The sequence below is a fragment of the Tachyglossus aculeatus genome, chromosome 14 (genome assembly GCF_015852505.1).
Source record: "Tachyglossus aculeatus isolate mTacAcu1 chromosome 14, mTacAcu1.pri, whole genome shotgun sequence".
Taxonomy (NCBI): domain Eukaryota; kingdom Metazoa; phylum Chordata; class Mammalia; order Monotremata; family Tachyglossidae; genus Tachyglossus; species Tachyglossus aculeatus.
The window spans coordinates 23,176,887-23,194,318 of record NC_052079.1 but is presented as its reverse complement, the minus strand read 5'-3'; positions in this window follow the sequence as shown (position 1 = coordinate 23,194,318).

The following is a 17,432-nucleotide window of genomic DNA, read 5'->3' as shown; positions in this document are numbered from 1 at the left end:
GTGAGAGGAAGGAGGGGGCTCAGTCTGGGAAGGTTAGCTGGAGGAGGTGAGCTCTCAGTAGGGCCTTGAAGGGAGGAGAGAGATAGCTTGGCGGATGGGCAGAGGGAGGGCATTCCAGGCCCGGGGGATAATGAGAACCGGGGGTCGATGGCGGGACAGGCGAGAACGAGACACGGTGAGGAGATTAGCGGCAGAGGAGCGGAGGGTGTGGGCTGGGCTGTAGAAGGGTAGAAGGGAGGTGAGGTAGGAGGGGGCGAGGTGATGGAGAGCTTTGAAGCCGAGGATGAGGAGTTTCTGCCTGATGCTCAGATTGATTGGTAGCCACTGGAGATTTTTGAGGAGGGGAGTAACATGCCCAGAGCGTTTCTGGATAAAGACAATCCGGGCAGCAGCATGAAGTATGGATTGAAGTGGGGAGAGACACGAGGATGGGAGATCAGAGAGGAGGCTGATTCAGTAGTCCAGACGGGATAGGATGAGAGCTTGAACGAGCAGGGTAGCGGTTTGGATGGAGAGGAAAGGGCGGATCTTGACAATGTTGCGGAGCTGAGACCAGCAGGTTTTGGTGACGGCTTGGATGTGAGGGGTGAATGAGAGAGCGGAGTCGAAGATGACACCAAGGTTGCGGGCTTGTGAGACGGGAAGGATGGTAGTGCCGTCAACAGTGATGGGAAAGTCAAGGAAAGGGCAGGGTTTGGGAGGGAAGACAAGTAGTTCAGTCTTGGACATGTTGAGTTTTAGGTGGTGGGCAGACATCCAGATGGAGATGTCCTGAAGGCAGGAGGAGACGCGAGCCTGGAGGGAGGGAGAGAGAGCAAGGGCAGAGATGTAGATTTGGGTGTCATCAGCACAGAGATGACAGTTGAAGCCGTGGGAGTGAATGAGGTCACCAAGGGAGTGCGTGTAGATCGAGAACAGAAGGGGACCAAGCACTGAACCTTGGGGAACCCCCACAGTAAGGGGATGGGAGGGGGAGGAGGAGCCTGCAAAAGAGACTGAGAATGAACGACCGGAGAGATAAGAGGAGAACCGGGAGAGGACGGAGTCTGTGAAGCCAAGGTTGGATAGCGTGTTGAGGAGAAGGGCGTGGTCCACAGTGTCGAAGGCAACTGAGAGGTCGAGGAGGATTAGGATAGTGTATGAGCCGTTGGACTTGGCAAGCAGGAGATCATTGGTGACCTTTGAGAGGGCAGTTTCCGTGGAATATAGGGGACAGAAGCCAGACTGGAGGGGGTCGAGGAGAGAGTTGGTGTTGAGGAATTCGAGGCAGCGCGTGTAGACAACTCGTTCAAGTAGTTTGGAAAGGAATGGTAGGAGGGATATGGGGCGATAACTAGAAGGTGAGGTGGGGTCAAGAGAGGGTTTTTTTAGGATGGGAGAGACATGGCATGTTTGAAGGCAGAGGGGAAGGAACCAGTGGAGAGTGAGCAGTTGAAGATGGAAGTTAAGGAGGGGAGAATGGATGGAGCAAGAGATTTCATGAAATGAGAGGGAATGGGATCAGAAGCACAGGTGGCCGGAGTAGCACTTGAGAGGAGGGAGGAGAGCTCCTCTGAGGATACTGCTGGGAAGAACGGGAGAGTAGCAGAGAGTGTTGAGGGCCGGGGGGTTGGAGAAAGGGTGAGGAGTGACTTTGGCGAGGTCGGACCTGATGGATTTAATATTGTTAATGAAGTAGGATGCCAGATCGTTGGGGGTGAGGGAAGGAGGGGGGGAACCGGGGGCCTGGGAAGGGAGTTGAATGTACGGAAGAGCTGACGGGGATGATGGGCATGGGTGTCAATAAGGGAGGAGAAATAGTTTTGTCTGGCAGAGGAGAGGGCTGAGTTAAGGCAGGAAAGGATAAACTTGAAGTGAACGAGGTTGGCATGGTGTTTAGACTTTCGCCAGCAGCGTTCGGCAGCTCGAGCATAAGAGCGAAGGAGGCGGACAGTGGCAGTGATCCAGGGCTGTGGGGTAGTGGTACGAGAGCGGAGAAGGGAAAGTGGAGCGAGTGAGTCTAGCTGAGTAGAAAGGGTAGAGCTGAGAACAGTAATCTGATCATCAAGACTGGGTAGAGAGGAGAGGGAGGCGAGGTGGGGTTTGAGGCGCTCAGAAAGATGGATGGGGTCAATAGAGCGGAGATCTCTGTGAGGGAGTAATATGGATTTACAGGGGAAAGGAGTGTGAGTGAGGAGGCAGGTGAGAAGATTATGATCAGAGAGAGGGATTTCAGAGTTGGTGAAGGTGGACACAGTGCAGCGGTAGGAGATGATGAGGTCGAGGGTATGACCAAGTTGGTGAGTGGGTGAGGTGGGGTGGAGAAAGAGGTTGGCAGCGTCAAGGAGAGATAGAAGGTGGGCGGCAGAGGAGTCATCAGGGATATCCATGTGGATGTTGAAGTCTCTGAGGATCAGAGTGGGCCTGGAAAAGAAGAGAAGGAAGGTAAGGAAGGGGTCAAAATCGTTAAAGAAGTTGGAGGTGGGGCCGGGGGTGCGGTAGATGATGGCTACAAGAATCTGGAGGGGGTGGTAGAGGCGAATAATGTGAACTTCAAAGGAAAGGAAGGAAATCGCGCATGGGTGAGGCAGCTAGCTCTCACCCATGTGCACTTCCCACTCGGGAAGAATCCACTTACTTTCTCAAACGGGAAGAATTCGTTACATTATCCACGCACGTGGTGGGCGGCTACCTCTCACAATGTGCTCTCCCTACATGGGACGAATCCACTCATGATTCCCATCAGCAGCGGGGTACCTGGGTCCCACCCACGAGACACTCACCCGCCCGCGGCCCTTGCCTCAGTGTGTTGGTTCTGGTTGTAAAGCGGGCATCTGGCCTTCTGGGCAGAGAGAGACACATGGACTGCTGCTACTGCTGCAGCGGCTGCTCCTCCTGCTGCTGGGTGTCCTGGTGTTCTGACCCTGAAGGTCAGAGGCAACAGGTATATATTGCCTGTACACCTAGGCCATTCCAGCTTCTGGCCTCAGTCTATCCAATCTATGCCCTCCCCCCTCCTCCATACCTAATTTGATTGGCACGGGGGCGAGGGACACCTTCTGTATTCCCGGCTTGGGCTGTCAATCTAGAAGATTTGGTCGTGGGGGCAGTATCCCACCCTCACTTCCGAGTTCCGCCTGCTGGCTCAGGTGGTCATGAGATAGCTTTTGACCTTGAGATGGCCGATACCCAAGGGTCACCTCGGTACAGTGAGTATTGACACTGCTCAATCGACGTGGAAGGTCGACAGGGAAGATGGGGGTCCTTCTTCTCTCTTTATACTCTCCCAAATGCGTAGTTCAGCGTGGATCGGTCAGCAGGAGCTCCATGACTCACATGGGTCTGTCGAACTGTAGATGACTCCCTAACAAGAGAGAAGGACCGATTCATCAGATTGCGAATTGGCAGCCCCGCGCCTTTGGCATTTGGTTCACACTTGCCTCATCTACAGGTGGAGTTACAGGACTCAGGCTCCCTGCACGCCCCACGTCCCCAGCCCACTCCTAATGCTACCAGCTTTCTTCCTCTTTCTCAGTTTTTCTTCTGGTTTGCCGCTCTATCTCTCTCTACCTCTTTCACTCTATTCGTCTCTTCCAAGTGAGAACTCCTTCGAGTTCGAAAAGGGGCAAAGAGGAAAAGGGGGAGGAGAAATACCTGTACTGTCAACGAAATGAAACAGTGAGAGAGAGCGACTTGGAAGAGTGCGAGATTGAGAAAAACAGAGAAAAATGGAGACTCTCTGTGTGTGTGTGTGTGTGTGTGTGTGTGTGTGTTTGAGAGATAGAGAGCGAGCGAACGAGGGAAAGAGAGAGCAGAAGGATGGGTACTCTACTGAATCACAGTATGAGGAACACTCCGAAAATATCTGGGTCGAGATCAACCCGTAAAGTGAAGACCAGTAGGAGTCCATTACAATCAGCCTGCTGTAGAGGACCAGGCGCACCAGCCTTCCTCCTCTACCAAAGTTCAACAGTTCATTGAACAAAGTTCAACTGAGCGCTTGGGAAGACACAATCCCCCCCCACCCCTCAGCGAGCTCACAGTCAACAGGGGGAGACAGGCAGTTATCTACAACAATAAATGAATGATTAACTAAATGAATAAGTACATAAGAATAAAAAGAATGTTGGCATTTATAAAGCACCTACTAGGTGCAGAGCACAGTTCTAAGCACTGGGCCTGTTCCAAGGTGAATGGAATGTCCCACGGGGACTCACAGTCTTAATTGCCATTTTACAGATGGGGTAACCGGGGCACAGCGACTTACAGGACTTGCCCAAAGTTACACAGCTGACAATTGGCGGAGTCGGGATTTGAACCCATTACTTCTGACCCCGAAGCCCGTGCTGTTACTATTGAGCCACAGTCTAACTGAATTTCACATATATATGCACACACACACACACAAACACACGCATACACACACACACACACACACACACAAACATATGAAGTGTATGGTTGGGAGTAATGTTGAATGAAGGGATCAAGTCAGGGCGACCCACAAGGGCGTCAGAAAGGAGGAGAGGAGGAGGTATCCCGAAAGAGATTCTTGGAGGAGCCTTGCCTTCAATATGGCATTGAAGTGGGAGAGAGTTCTTCCTGTCTGCTCTGAGGAGCGTGGGCGTTCTTGGCCAGAGACATGATGAGGGCAGGAGGTTGGTAGAGACACGATGGAGGAAGAGTGTGAAGGTTAGGAACGAGGCGGGCCGGCTGCATTGTAGTAGGAGAGGGTCGAGGTAAGGGCGAGGGAGACAAGGTGATTGAATGCTCTGGAGCCAAATGTGCGGAGTTTTCGCTTGGTGCGGAGGTGGGTGGGGTGGGGAGGTGGGTAGGGTGGGGAGGTGGGTGGGCAAGGACTGGAATTTCGTAAGGAGTGGGAAAACACGTCCTGAAGTGTTTTGAAGGGAACTGATGCGGGCAGCAGAGTAGAGAATGGACTGGAGTGGTGCGGTGGGGGAGGTGGGGGAGGCAGGAGGCAGGGAGGTCTGCCAGGGGGCTGTTACAATATTCAAGGCAGTAGAGGATAAAGCGCTTGTATTGAGGTGGCCCTCGTAGTTGCACGGCTGGCGGCACTGCCGCTGTGGTTCCTGGCGCGTTAATGAAGCACCGGTGATAGTTTCCGTACGGTGCTGGGCCCAGTCCCAGGCCAGTCCCAAGGGAAAGGGAATAGAGAATGGAGAGGGGGAATCCCCGCTGGGGAGAGGGAGGGGTGAAGAGGCGAAGTCATTGGCAACAGGATGGCTCCCTCCTAGGGGGAGGTGTTCTAACGAGGCGGCTGTGTGGAGTGGGGAAAGGAAGGCTGAGAAGCTGAGCTTCCCCGCTGCAGGAAGGTTCCTTGCTCTGGAAGGGTGGTCCAGGCCTCGGCTCTCCTGGCATCCTGACGGCCGGATGCAGGTCCTAGGTCAGGTCTTCAGAGCCATGTGGCTAGAAGGGAACGGAGTGTATCGGCTAAGGTGGGGGCGGCTGCGGAGAGCAGGGCTCCTTGTCCCTCCGCCCCAAGAGTGCCCCAGTCACCTATCGACTGCTCTGCTTCCTGCTTCGCAAGGGTGAGCCCCCGAGCCTACCTGGGTTCCCCTTGTGGGTCCCCTCGTCAGGAGACCAAGGTATGGCAAGTTAGGTGGCCACAGCCCGAGGCTTGCAGCGGGCAACGAGCAGAATCCGTTTGATGCCTCTGTGGAAGAGGAGAAATCGAACTGGTTCTTATGCAAATGGAGCAGGAGCCAGGAGGAGCTCAGCCAGAAAACAGGAAAAAGGTGCTGGGACCCCCGGCAGCCCAACTGCAAACGTCTATGGGGGTTATCCCTGCGTTGGCACCACCTCGCTGCTCTTTGTGACAGCCGCCAGGGCTTGGGCAGCACACGCAGCTCTTGCCAGATCACCTGGCTGCAAGTATGCATCCCGGAAGCTGCAGCTCCAGGAAGGACTCTGGACAGCCCTCGGCCCAAGAGATCTGGGTCCAGAAGCCAGACGGGCTCTCCAGTGCCCAATAATCACCGTCCACTCAGATGAGTGAGCATTTCAGATTAGTGCCCTTCCTTTTTCCCGCCCCAAGTTGCCTTCCCCTGTGGCCATCCCCTCGGAATCCATCACAGCCACCAGCCCCTGATCCCTTCTGGCAAACACTCCCCCTTTGCCTGGCCCTAATTCCACTGTTCAGCCTCATCTTCTGCACACTCCCCAGCTCTCCCTCCCCAGGTTCTGGCCTGGGGCCCTTACTCTTCTTGACATTAGCAACCAGGCCCTGTCCTGGAGGCTGCTCACCATCCTGAACCTGGGAGGTCATTGCCCATTCAGAAGGATCTGAGGCTAGTGAGTGAGAACATGAAGCAGCGGGCCCATGGGAAATCCAATGTCCCCTCTCAACCTTCTCGTGATATCTGGGATGTGTGCCTTCGCCTGGCTTCCAATGACTGCTTTTCTTCGGACAGTGATCTACCCCTTTTTGCCATGGATTCCACATGAGTAGTCAGGCCGGGCACCCAGAGACCACGCCCTAGAAAGTAGTAGCCTTAGGTGTGCAAGGGGGCAGTGAGCCAGCACTGGTCGATACTACTGAGGACTTCAAGGGGAAACTGGGCAGGCTCAGGAGCAAAGAGGGTAGAGGCCAAGAGGGGATCAGCCAGCAGCCCTAGAAAATGGTCCCGGGTGACCTGGACACACACGGGCAAGATCCCCGGGAAGTGCGTGGCCTGTCCTAGGGAAGAAGGGCCACTAATATGCTCTCCACATCCACCCACATTACCCAATAAGCTCCGTCCCCTTCTTGCTACCATGACTCCTAGGATAAAGTCTGGTAGCTGCATCCAGCTGGCAGAATTCTGGGAGAGCCATTGCCCAGTCTTTAGCGGCACTCAAAGCCAAAGGCACTGGTAAGGTCCAACGACAATCTCCGTGACAGAGCAAGGAACCATCAGCCAGGGAGCTCCGGTTAGTAGTCTTCTTTTTCCCCACTCCATAGGGTCACAACGTTAGGGCAGTTCCTCAAAGTCGGGATGGATCCTGCTGCAAATGACTTTGCCTTGTCATCCCTGTGTTTCCCCATCTGAGAGTCCCCCTCTATATTCTCTTTTCACCTTAGATTGGGACCACCTTGTGTGAGCCTGGGCCCGGAACCGTCCTGACGATCTCCACTCTTCACCGGAGCTTAATTAATACTTCAGGAACAACTGCACCAGCAGTGGCAGCAGAAGCAGCAGCAGCAGTACAGCAGTGGCAGCTTTGGTACTGGGAATCTAAATATTTGTGAAGGTTTTTGTCCAGACTGAACTAAGCATTTGGGATGGTGCAAAGGACCTACAAGACACAGGTTCCGGCCCACAAGGAGCACCAATTAACTAGAGCCATCAGAGTTAGAATCAGAAGCCATCACGGAATGAACTATGATGTGGATAAATGCGAGTGGAGACAACCAAAGGTTGAGGATGAATATCGATAAATCCATAACTAAGCATAAAGGTTAAACATAAAGGTTTGTACCATATTAGAAGAGTAGTTGGCTTTTCTGTGGGAATAAATGTAGAGTAAGAATGGAAGAGAACCCAATGGGGAGCCACGAAAGATGAAAGGTAAGATATCTGTGTCAGAGTGTTAGCAGGCAAGGAATGGTGGCTGGAGTCTAGAGAGAAAATTATAATGGTAATAATTATGGTATTTGTTAAGCACTTACTATGTACCAGGTACTGTACTAAGCACTGGGGCAGATACAACCAAATGTGGTTGGACACATCTCTGTCCCAGGTGGGGCTGAGTCTCAAACCCCATTTTACAGATGAGGTAATTGAGTGCAGAGAAGTGAAGTGACTTCCCCAAGGTCACACAGCAGATACGTGGTGGAGCTGGAAATAGAACCTTTGACCTTCTGACTCCCAGGTCCGTGCTCTATCCCTTATGCCATCTTGCCTCATAATTGTAGTGTTTATTAAGGGCTTACTCCGTCTCGGACACTGTACTAAGTGCTGGAGTACAGCCAAATCCAGGACTCCTTCCCAGACTGAACCCCCCTTTTTCCTCCCCTCCCCATCGCCCCCCTCCGTCTGCCCTAGCCTCTTCCCCTCCCCACAGCACTTGTGTATATTTGTACATATTTACTACTACATTTATTAATGATGTCTACATAGCTATAATTCTATTTATTTTGATGGCATTGACACCTGTCTACTTGCTTTGTTTTGTTGTCTGTCTCCCCCTTCTAGACTGTGAGCCCGCCGTTGGGTAGGGACCCTCTCTATATGTTGCCTATTTGTACTTCCCAAGCGCTTAGCATAGTGCTCTGCACACAGTAAGTGCTCAACAAATACGATTGAAAGAATGAATGATATTTTTCAGGGGTTGGGAGAAAGCTACCAATCAACCTACGCATCAGGCAAAAACTCCTCACCTTCGGTTTCAAGGCTTTCCATCACCTCTCTCCCTCCTACTTCACCCCTCTTCTCTCCTTCTACAGCCCAGCCCGCACCCTCCACTCCTCGGCCGCTAATCTCCTCACCATGCCTCGTTCTCGCCTGTCCTACCGTCGACCCCCGGCCCACGTCATCCCTCTGGCCTGGAATGCCCTCCCTCCACACATCCGCCAAGCCAGCTCTCTTCCTCCCTTCAAGGCTCTACTGAGAGCTCACCTCCTCCAGGAGGCCTTCCCAGGCTGAGTTCCCTCCTTCCTCTTCCCCTCCTTCCCCTCCCCAGCCCCCCCCACCTTACCTCCTTCCCCTCCCCACAACACCTGCTGCCCGGATCGTCTTTGTCCAGAAACGCCCTGGGCATGTTACTCCTCTCCTCAAAAATCTCCAGTGGCTACCAATCAACCTACGCATCAGGCAAAACTCCTCATCCTCGGCTTCAAGGCTCTCCATCACCTCGCCCCCTCCTACCTCACCTCCCTTCTCTCCTTCTACAGCCCAGCCCACACCCTCCGCTCCTCTGCCTTTAATCTCCTCACTGTGCCTCGTTCTCACCTGTTCTGCCATCGACCCCAGGCCCACGTGTCCCCCCCACCCCCCGGCCTGGAATGCTCTCCCTCCACACATCCGCCAAGCTAGCTCTCTTCCTCCCTTCAAAGTCCTACTGAGAGCTCACCTCCTCCAGGAGGCCTTCCCAGATTGAACCCCCTCCTTCCTCCCCCCTCCTCCCCTCCCCATCCCCCCGCCTTACCTCCTTCCCCTCCCCACAGCACCTGTATATGTGTATATGTTTGTACATATTTATTACTCTATTTATTTTACTTGTACATATTTATTCTATTTATTTTATTTTGTTAATATGTTTTGTTTTGTTGTCTGTCTGCCCCTTCTAGACTGTGAGCCCGCTGTTGAGTAGGGACCGTCTCCATATGTTGCCAACTTGTAATTCCCAAGTGCTTAGTACAGTGCTCTGCACACAGTAAGCACTCAATAAATACTACTGAACGAATGAATGAATAAATGAATGAATGAATGACTTCTCTCATCTGAAGCCTCACATTTCCTCCCGCCTTCAGGACATCTCTACCTGGAAGTCCTGTTGACATGTCAAATTTAGCAAGTCCAAAACTGAACTCATCGTATATGTATTCATTCAATCAATGAATCAATGTTGCCATGCTGAGCTGATGCCAAATTGAAAACGGAGTCAGATTCTCAGGATAAGAAAATAGCAATTGATTATTTGCGTCTGTCACCTAGCTTTTCCAGAGTAACTGCCATACACCTGCCAAGATCAGGCAATGGGACAGCCTCCCAGCATTTGCAGGCCTACCCCTATCAGTTTTATGTTCTGTTCTTTTATGCTTAATTTCCCTGCTCCTGCTGTGATGCTGCTTCTTTAGGGAACTTCCTCACTTCTTCTTGGCCCTGCCTGGTCCTCATCAGCTCCTTCTCCAACAACCCGATTTTTTCTCTTCCAATCCTCCACCAGATGTCCCTTTTACTGTTCTTATGTTGAACCACTTTCTGTATTCTGCTGGGTTCCTGACTTGTGGATGGAGCTAAGGATTTATCTTTACCATACTTTCTCAACTGCCCTTGGGTTCCATCTCACAACTATATCTTGATATGCACCTGCTAGCTTGATTGGTAGCCACTGGAGATTTTTGAGGAGGGGAGTAACATGCCCAGGGCGTTTCTGGACAAAGACGATCCGGGCAGCAGCGTGAAGTATGGATTGAAGTGGGGAGAGACAGGAGGATGGGAGACCGGAAAGGAGGCTGATACAGTAATCCAGACGGGATAGGATGAGAGCTTGAACGAGAAGGGTAGTGGTTTGGATGGAGAGGAAAGGGCGTATCTTGGCAATGTTCCGGTGGTGAGACCGGCACGTTTTGGTGACGGCTTGGATGTGAGGGGTGAACGAGAGAGCAGAGTCGAGGATGACACCAAGGTTGCGGGCTTGTGAGACGGGAAGGACAGTAGTGCCGTTAACAGTGATGGGAAAGTCAGGGAGAAGGCAGGGTTTGCGGGGGAAGACAAGGAGTTCAGTCTTGGACATGTTGAGTTTTAGGTGGCAGGCAGACATCCAGATGGAGATGTTCTGAAGTCAGGCGGAGATGTGAGCCTGGAGGGAGGGAGAGAGAGCAGGGGCAGAGATGTAGATTTGGGTGTCATGAGCATTGAGATGATAGTTGAAGCCGTGGGAGAGAATGAAGTCACCAAGAGAGTGAGTGTAGATCGAGAACAGAAGGGGACCAAGAACTGAACCTTGAGGAACCCCTACAGTAAGGGGATGTGAGGGGGAGGAGGAGCCCGCAAAAGAGACTGAGAATGAATGGCTGGAGAGATAAGAGGAGAACCAGAAGAGGACAGAGTCTGTGAAACCAAGGTTGGATAGCGTGTTGAGGAGAAGGGGGTGGTCCACAGTGTCGAAGGCAGCTGAGAGGTCGAGGAGGATTAGGATAGAGTAGGAGCCGTTGGATTTGGTAAGCAGGAGGACATTGGTGACCTTTGAGAGGGCAGTTTCCGTGGAACGTAGGGGATGGAAGCCAGATTGAAGAGGGTCGAGGAGAGAGTTGGTGTTGAGGAATTGGAGGCAGCACGTGTAGATGACTCGTTCAAGGAGTTTGGAAAGGAATGGTAGGAGGGAGTTAGGGCAATAACTAGAAGGTGAGGTGGGGTCAAGAGAGGGTTTTTTTAGGATGGGAGAGACATGGGCATGTTTGAAAGCAGAGGGGAAGAAACCAGTGGAGAGTCAGCGGTTGAAGATGGAAATTAAGGAGGGGAGAAGGGATGGAGCGAGAGATTTCATAAGATGAGAGGGAATGGGGTCAGAAGCACAGGTGGCTGGAGTAGCACTTGAGAGGAGGGAGGAGATCAGACAGACAAGACAGAAGAGGCAGATTCGGGCATCATTCACATGGAGATGATAGCTGAAGCCGTGAATGAGTTCTCCAAGGGAGTTGATGTTTGTGAATAATAGAAGGTGACCCAAAATTGAGTCTTTAGGACTCCCTCACACAGAGTTTGGCTTGGAGTAGGGCAATTAATGCTTCTCATTCTACATATCGTAGCAAGGTCGCTTCTCTAAGAGGAGGAATCAATTGTGAACTTCGTGCAATCCTAAACTTTATTAGTTTTCTTCTGACAACTATGATGACTTCCACCTTGTGTTATCTCTCTTTAGTCTATCCATTAGCACTTTAAAATCAACTGGGCAAAAACTGAACTCCTGAACTATTATTTTCACTTCCATTCTTTCCCATGCCACACAAATGATGTAAACATTCAAACATATACCATTATCTCCTTCCTCTTTCATGTCCTCAGTTCCTGCATCTGTAAAATGGGGATTGAGAATGTGAGCCCCACGTGGGACAGGGACTGTGCCCAACCCAATTTGCTTGTATTCATCCCAGAATTTAGTATAGTGCCTAGCACATAATAAGCAATAAACAAACACAATAATAATGATGATGATGATGATAATAATAATAATAGTAATGTCCTATTTCTTCCTCTTGGTATAGGTAAGGTATCACTTACTCTAGGTATCACTAAGGTATCACTTACTCTTCACTCTAGATTGCTATAATAGATTCCTTACTAATCTCCCTGCTTCCAGTCTCTTTTTTTGCAATCTGTCTCTCATAGAGATGCAACAATTATTCAAACAATATTATTTATTACGGGCTTACTCTAAGCTATACTAAATTCTCTGGAGAGTACAATGCAGTTGATAGACACACAATCCCTGCCCTAAAGAGGATCTAACTGTCTAGCGGGGAGTAAAACACTGTAACAAAATACAAGTAAGAGAAAGCAAGAGTTTTAATTTCTGTACATAAGTAATATTGTGGAGGAGTGAGATGAGCTCTAAAGTGCTTAGGGCACTGGAATGGCACTGACTGATTAACAGGATGGACTCGATCAGCAACAAGTGTATGAGTTATCACTTTAAACTTGGCCTCCGGAACCCAGCCACTCAGGAGAAATACTCCCATGCTTACAGTAAGCACTCAGTAAATACCACTGATTAATTGACTCCCATAGGCCCCTAATCAAACCTGGGAAGGATTTGATCAGTGACACCAGAATGAGGTCTTCTCAATTTTTCTTAAAAAAATAGTACTTTTAAAGCAATTACTTTGTGCCAGACACTGTACTAAGTACTGGGGTATATACAAGATAACGAGGTTGGACACAGTACCTATGCCTCATGGGCTCACAATCTAAGTAGGAGGGAGGAAGATTTAATACACATTTTACAGAGGCAACATAGATACAGAAAAGTTAAGTGACTCAGCCAAAGTCATTCATTCATTCAATCAATCGTATTCAATCAAAGTCACAGAGCAGATAAGTAGCGGAGTTGGGATTAGAACTCAGGGCCTCTGACTCCTCTGTCCATCGTCTTTCAATTAGGCCATGCTGCTTTTACAGCTAATATTTTGAGGTCATCAACTTCTGAGATTGTTGGGGTGAGCTGTGAGGAGCCTATAGTTTTGCTGCTCTTTGTAGATTTGTCATCATCTCTGCCCTTTCATTTATGTTTCCCTTTCCTTGTGTGTTATCCCTCCCCTCCTCATTTTTAGACTTTGAGCTACTTGGGGGCCATGTCTACATTTCATCTATGTATTTCTGAGAAACAATATGGTTTTATGGTAAGAGCATGGGCCTGGGAGGTAGAGAACTGTGTTCTAATCCCACCTCAGCCATTTAATTGCTGTGTTAGTTTAGGTAAGTCACTTAACTTCTCTGTGCCTTAGTTTCCTCTTCTGTAGAATGGAAATTCAATACTTGTGCTCCTTTCGTTTTAGACTGGAGGCCCCATGTGTAGTCCAAAGACTGTATCTCATCTGATTATCAATTATCCATTCCAAGCACTTAGCACAGTATTTTGCTTAATTACTACTATTACTACTGATACCTTTGGGGTGTTGAGGACTCACATGCCTATGTGATGCAGTGGTTGGGGAAATAGGTCATGGAAGTGAGAGATTACTCCTTACTCCCATTCCCTGGTGCTCAGCTGTACAGGAAGCATGCCCTCTCTCCCCTGGGATACCATATTTTCAATGATCCCATGTGTCACTACAGGGAAGTACTTGAACACCTGTAGTGAACCTTCTGAAATTTTAGTTCTTTGAGATGACTAGTGTGGTTTCAGCTGTGGCTTCTGTGATTGTTAGCCTGCACTATGTGGAGCCTGAAATCCTGATGCTCCTTTTATACAGGTCATCGCCTCCATTTTTTGTATCTCTGTTCAGTTCTCCTTAACTTTTCTCTTGACAACACCCCCACGGCTCATCTCCTCATGATTAGATTGTGAGCTCCCTGGAGCCAGAGACTATGACTAATCTGTCTATATATTTCTTTTCCACCCCTTGGTACAGTGCTAGACACATAATAAATCCTAAATGAATGCTACTCCTACCACTCCATGGAATTAGTCAGGGAAGGCTACTTGGAGGAAATGTGATCTTAGTAAGATTTTGAAGATTGCGAGGGTAGTGGTCTGCTGAATGTGAATTGAGAGGGACTTTCAGACAAAGGGAGGACCTGAGCACGAGTTTGATGGAATAAATTGAACCTCTTCACGTATTTGTTTATTATGCATAATCTGTGTGCATCATCTTTCTAAAATGTTAATCAGAGTACATCCCTCCCTTTCTCAAACATTTCCACTGGTTCCCTAACAAAACCTTCTGCCCAGTGGGTAAAGGCTTTTCATCAGTTCCCTCTTTCCTATGTGCTCTCCTTCCTCAATATACCAAGAAAACTTAACTCTCCCCTGCTCTCCACTATTATGTCTCTATTCCCCTTCGTCACACATTCTGTCCTGTATAAACTATCCTCCAATACTCAGTCTCATCAGATCATGTTTCCTGCCTTAACAAAGTCCTGTGGGCAAATCACCTACTCCATAATAATAATAATAATAATAATAATAATAATGATAATAACAATAATAATAATAATAATAATAATAATAATGACATTTGTTAAGCGCTTACTATGTGCAAAGCACTGTTCTAAGTGCTGGGGTAAGGTGATCAGGTTGCCCCACGTGGGGCTCACAGTCTTCATCCCTATTTTACAGATGAAGTAACTGAGGCTCAGAGAAGTTAAGGTCACACAGCAGAGTTGTGGCGGAGCAAACCAGTGGCCTCTGCCTCCCAAGCCTGTGCTCTTTCCACTGAGCCACGCTGCTTCTCTAGAAGCAGAAGGCATTCCTTGATTAATTTCCCCAATTCTTTGTCGTGCCATACAATTAGTCATCCCGTCACACATATATCTATCACTTTAATTATCTATTATTTTTCTCACATATTTATTCCCTCAGTCTCAGCTAGGAATATTTGCCAATTTTTATCTGCTGTCTCTTCCCCATTAGTATTCATGCTCCTACAGAGCAGGGATCACATTTTCAAGTTCATTTAAAAGTTCTAGCATACCTAGACTAGCACTCCACACAAACAAATACTGTTGGTACTGATAAAACATGTTCTGATGCCTGTCTACTGGAACTGCCACCTTTCTTTCCGCCACTGGGAGCTCCTGCTCTTGGCATGTTCTATATGCAACAGACTGTGGTTAACAGCTACTGGAGCCCAGTTCTGGTACCTCCCCATGAGTGAGCAAGTCAGGAAATGGCACCAGCTCTCCTCCGCACTTTCAATGGTACTCCATCTTGTTCTACTTTTCACAATCCCATCTAGAAAGAGAAAAACATCCATAGCATAAGGTCTCCACAGAACCTAAGAAAGACTGGTAGCTACACCAGTGGTTGATGTGCCTAGGGATGTACCCTGGACTGGATGACACAGGAAGTCTGAAATTCTATTCCTCTAGCCAGAGTACCTTACTGACTTCGTTTTTATTTTGCAGACGTGTCTGTGTTGTGCTTTAATGCTTCATCATTTATTCTGAAACAGACTACATTTATACATCTCAACAGAGATAGATCTATAAATATTTATTCATCACATTTCATCTCAAGAGACTGGGTGAATATTTTGCCTAATATCAGGGACATAAACAACAAAATATATCCTGGCTCTACCACTTATCAGCTGCGTGAACTTGGGCTAGGCACTTTACTTTTCTGTGCCTCAGTTACCTCATCTGTCATCTGTAAAATGGGGATTAAGACTGTGCATCCCATGTAGAACATGGACTGTGTCCAACCTAATTAACTTGTATTACCCCAATACTTCAAACGTCAAGTATTGAAATAAGGTCTGGGGTAGATAGAAATTAACCAGGTTGGACACATTCCCTGTCCCATATGAGTCTACAGTCCAAGTACTATTTTATTCAACAGTAACTACCCTATGAGACCAATCAATCAATCAATCATTAGTATTTGTTGAGAACTTAGTGTGCACAGAGAACTGTATTAAGTGCTTGAGAGAGTACAATATGATAGTTTGTAGATGCATTCCCTGCTTACAAGGACCTTACAGTCTAGAAATATTAATAGGGAATTAATACCAAAAAATTTTATCTTTTGAGGTAGAAAAAAGCTCTCAAATTATATAGGTTCTGTAGTTACAGCTCTATCCTCTCGACGCTATTCAGAAATATTGCTAATTTTGCTGTAGTGATTCCTTATTTCCAGAAGATGGCATTAAAGTTCCACTATAAGAAAAAAACGGTTGGTTAAATTTCAGATTTGATAAGTAAACCATTCACTCCATTAATAAGATTAAGCATAAAGAGAAATATAAAGCAATTGCAAAATCATAATTTGCAAAATTATGTAATTTGTAATTTGCAAAATCATAAATTGATGAGAATTATAGTAATTCAATAATGTTAATATTTATTATCATATATTCATATATATATATATAAATACGGTAAACATTTTATATTCTGAAATTTTCAGTCTCATATCTATTTTGGATAGCTTAAAAATACATTTCAGATCATGTAAAGGGAAGTTTCTAGACTGTGAGCCCGCTGTTGTGTAGGGACTGTCTGTGTATGTTGCCAACTTGTACTTCCCAAGCGCTTAGTACAGTGCTCTGCACACAGTAAGTGCTCAATAAATACGATTGAATGAATGAATGAATGAAGTTAGAGATTTTGGGGTGTTTTTTCTCCAACAGTGAGGAAGTAACTGAGGCACAGAGAAGTGAAGTGACTTGCCCAAGGGCACAAAGCAGAAAAGTGGAGGAGCCAGGATGAGGACCCATGACCTTCTGACAGCCAAGCTTTGTTCTCTGTCGACTACACCATGCTGCTTCTCTATTGGTATTGTAAGCAATACTACAATCCTCCTTGTCTCACCAGCCTGTAACCTTGGCATTGTCTTCAATTCATCTCTCTCATTCAACCCACATATTCAATCTGCAAACAAATTCTATTGGTTTTACATTCACGACATTGCGAAAATCCACCCTTTCCTCTCCACCCAACATGTTACTGCTCTGATCCCAGTACTTATCCTATTCTGCCTATACTACTGCATCTGACTGCTCACTGACCTCCCTGCTTCCTGTTTCTCCCCATTCTAATAATAGTTCGCTCTGCTATATAGATCATTTTTCTACAAAAAGTTCAGAACATGTCTCTCCATCCCTCAATAACCTCCAATTCTTGCCTATCCATCTCCAATTAGCTTTAAAACATTCAATCAGCTTGCCGTCACATCCCACATTCCAGCCCACACACTTCACTCTCCTAAAACTAACTTAGTGTACATTGATATTATCCATCTTACCCCCGACTCTTTTCTCACATCCTTCCCCAGTTTGGAACTCCCTCCCCCTCCATACACAGCAGAACATCATTCTACCCACTTTAGAAGCCTTCCCCAGTTAAGCCCTCTTTTCCCTGACTCCTTCTCCCTTCTGTGTTGTCTACGTATTTGTAATTTTTGAGCATATTTGCCCCACCTCAATCCCACAGCACTTATGTGCATTTCTATAAGTTATATATCAAAATTTTTATTTGGCCTGTCTTCCCCTCTATACTGTTAGCTCATTATGGGCAGGGAATGTATCTGTCTACCAACTTTGTTATATTATACTCTCTCAAGTGCTA